This window comes from Citrus clementina, unplaced genomic scaffold, assembly GCF_000493195.1.
Source record: "Citrus clementina cultivar Clemenules unplaced genomic scaffold, Citrus_clementina_v1.0 scaffold_3, whole genome shotgun sequence".
Taxonomy (NCBI): domain Eukaryota; kingdom Viridiplantae; phylum Streptophyta; class Magnoliopsida; order Sapindales; family Rutaceae; genus Citrus; species Citrus x clementina.
The window spans coordinates 19994472-19998585 of NW_006262339.1; positions in this window are offsets into that span (position 1 = coordinate 19994472).

The following is a 4114-nucleotide window of genomic DNA, read 5'->3' on the forward strand; positions in this document are numbered from 1 at the left end:
TTAGTAGATTAGCTGCTGGTCTTTCGTTTGACCGAGCAGAAGCGGGCACTCTCTTGCCTTACTAGATTAGCTGCTGGTCTTTCGTTTGACCGAGCAGAACCAGGCACTTACTCGCTTTAGTAGATTAGCTGCTGGTCTTTCGTTTGACCGAGCAGAAGCGGGCACTCTCTTGCCTTACTAGATTAGCTGCTGGTCTTTCGTTTGACCGAGCAGAAGCAGGCACTTACTCGCTTTAGTAGATTAGCTGCTGGTCTTTCGTTTGACCGAGCAGAAGCGGGCACTCTCTTGCCTTACTAGATTAGCTGCTGGTCTTTCGTTTGACCGAGCAGAACCAGGCACTTACTCGCTTTAGTAGATTAGCTGCTGGTCTTTCGTTTGACCGAGCAGAAGCGGGCACTCTCTTGCCTTACTAGATTAGCTGCTGGTCTTTCGTTTGACCGAGCAGAAGCAAGCACTTTCTTGCCTTCGTAGAATTTTCGTAGATTAGCTGCTGGTCTTTTGGTGACCGAGCAGAAGCAGGCACTTTCTTGCCTTAGTAAAAGTCTCATAAATTTAGCTGCTGGCCCTTTCATAAATCATTCTCATATTGAGCAACTTTCCAGATATCAAGTTGATTGAGTTATATCACTAGCTTTAATATGAGCTCTATCAGTTTGACATGTACAAACTATCCTCATTTGATAAATTACTAGTAGGTAAATACTATAGCTGCAAATAAAGGCTGCAAATGCATGTTTTCATGTAGACATCAAGACATAAATTTGTTAAAATTTCTGACCTGATTAAGATGCAACTTTTTGCATCAATGTCTCCTTCCATGTGCATAGCTTGCCTCATTCGCAAATGTATCAAAATTGACATTTTGTAGTGAAATTGCATAACAGAATTCCCTGCATATTCTTCAGACGAAAATGAGCTGTCTGATTCCTGCAAACGTGTGCAGCCAATGTGCTCTCATTTGAGGTTTTTGATTCAAATCCTTGAATATGGATCTGTTCTGTAAAAGAATTTGAAAAACTTGTCTAGCGATCTGAGCCAAATCTGAATTGGCCATAATACTACAAACTGGCTGCTCCATAATCATTAAAAAATCATTGCACTCATAAATATGACTTTCTAATATTATTCCCATGTAAAATTTTGGATTGAATACTTAAGAAAGCATGTCCAATTCTTAAATTGATAAAATATCTATGTATCTATTTTATACATGATTGGTTATGTTATCATGTTGTGAAATCAAGTACTAATTCCTCACATTCCCATATGACTGCAGAATTTACTCCTGATATTCCAGGATCGTTGTGGAATGAATTCCTGACATTTTGAGATCATCAATTCCATAATGCACTATCAATTTAAAGTTACATGTCTCAACAAGAGATTTGTGCTCATGCATGCATCATTGATGCTAAACATATGCGTGATGATAAAAAGAATATTCAGCTAAGAATAATTTTTTAGTTAAAAAATGGGATGCATTTGCAAACCAATCTGATTAGTTTTAATGTGCATAAGACAGGCAAGTTGCAACAATAGCAGTATTACAATTTGCAAAAATTGAATGATATAAAATAATCAAGGAAGTGGTTCGAGTGCACCTGTAATTGACCATTTGAAATATGGCTTCTGACCTTTGGTAAATTTTTTTTTTTTTTTGTGAACTTCGTTCTGCTCTATTGTTGTGACTATACTTCCCCTACAACTTCTGAGCTTCCTTTCATTATCACTGTGAAAACCTTCATACTTGCTTGATGAACGCTCATGGTAATTGAAAAAAAACTGAGAAAGAATTTCTTTGTTCCTGAATGGACAATCATTTGCCTTTTTCCCAACTTATTTTTTATTATTAATGCTTTGCCTTCCATTTGCCTTCCTTGATTCTGATCTAGCTTACTCAGCATATCCTTTTATAAGCTTAATAAAACATTTAAATGATCTATAACTTATGAAAATTGTGAGTAGAAAAATAACATAATTCGTTTAGACTTTCTATCAAATAATTGGTGGGCTTAACACCATGTCCTGATTATGTGATTATCTTCCTTCTGATTTTACCCAAAAATTTCACAATAAAAAGTAGTTAATCTAAGGTAGCTTAAGCAACAAAGGCATGGATATGTTCTTAAACATAAAAGCCAAACAGGTAATTCTGAAAACGATAAGTGCGCAGCACATGCTTTCAAGCGATTAAAGTAAGCATGTTGTTTTGACAATTGGATGGCAAGCACATGATTAACTAAAGACAAATGGCAAGCACATGATTCCTGTAAGTTCTCATGCCATGCACTGGACTTCAAATCCTAACTCTGTTAAAATGCGTCTCGATTCCATTTACTGAAGCTTATTCCTCATTCCATTTCGAGGATTTGGAACTTATTTAACGATAACTGAAGCATGCAGTAAATGAACATTTGATTCTAAATCTTCATGCCACAATGCAGGTGATGGCAACTTAAACAAATTGATCTTTGTGATTTAATCATGTATAGCCATAAATGAAAAGCTCTTATATTTAAAATGAATTTATACTCACAATTATCAAAATTATGCAATCAAATAAACTGATTTTCGTAATTTCATATTTCAAACTGCAAAATTTTTTTTTTGATGAAGACAAGAATCAAGTTCTCGTCAAGCTAATGTGTGAATTAAAGTGAAAAGTCGATGACTTACGAATGAGCAAATTCCTTTAATGCCCGAATTTGGTCACTAGCCTCTGGGCTGTCCTTAATCAAGATTCGTCCCCAACAATTTAGTTTGCTAATCACTTCTGCTTCGGTCAAATCCAAACTGGTAGAGACAATGATGACTTTTTGTACCGATCCCCACAGACGGCGCCAAATGTTGATGCTGAAATCTGAACTAGTTGGTTAGAGACTCAATATCAGATCCCTGCATCAGCATTAAATTTGTTTGGTGGGAAGCTGCTGGTTGATCTCTAAGAATATTCTCTGACTATGAGCAGAACATTCATGAGCATATAATCTTCAAGCTGACGATCAATAAGTACCTGAAATTACAGAGAATTGTCAGAGGTGCCGGAAGTTTTTCCGGCGTAAACCCTCCAACGCTCAAGTCAGTTATGGGGTTTACAGGAAAAACCAAATATGCCCCTTTTCATATGGCTTAATAAACATTGCTTTAAAACCAAAAGCTTTTTGAATAATTTGCAGAAAAATAAAATAGAGTATCCAGAAAGGATTTCTCCATCAGATCCAGAGAAAAAAGAGCCCCCCCTCTGGCGTGGTTTTCTCGGGGTTTTTATGAACACCCTACACCCACGACCTTAGATCGTGCCAATAACCATTAATTGATCAAATTCGTGCCCTCATTTTTCGGAGGAGCTTTGTGGTGGTTTATTTTAATTGAGTCTTTATTCCTGGTCATCACCTGGTCGAGGTGATCTGCTCAAGCTCATAGCACCTGATCGAGGTGATCTGCTCCACCTCATAGCACCTGGTCGAGGTGATCTGCTCCACCTCATAGCACCTGGTCGAGGTGATCTGCTCCACCTCATAGCACCTGGTCGAGATGATCTGCTCCACCTCATAGCACCTGGTCGAGGTGATCTGCTCAAGCTCATACCACATGCTCATCTGCTCAAGCTCACACCACCTGGTCAAGGTGACCTGCTCAACCATTTGCTCACTTTCACTCGGAGGAGATCATGGTCACTCTATTTAATTCCTCAAACAGAGCAAATAATATAATTTTCAAAAAATAGAGAAATAGAAAAAAAATAGAAGTACCTTTTGCTATTCGTTCCAAGAATCGCGGAGCAGGTAACAACTTAAGAGACTGAATCACGACTAAAAATAGAGAAGAATAGAAGCAAGACTTGTTTTTAGATTTCTACTGAAAAAGACAATTATTGAAATAAAACTTGTCCACGACAATAAACTGGCTAGCTATTGAAATGATTTAAACAATCCATATATAAAGTATTAAATTAAGTATGCAAATGTCACATGTAGCAAAACAACATATACAATATGATGAAATTTCAACAGCAAAATTGGGTGTTAAAACCGTTAAATAAAATCCATTTTTCCATTAGAGAAATCTAAATTTTGAGAATTTTGGTTTAGCTTGCTTTGGTCAACTTAGTCAC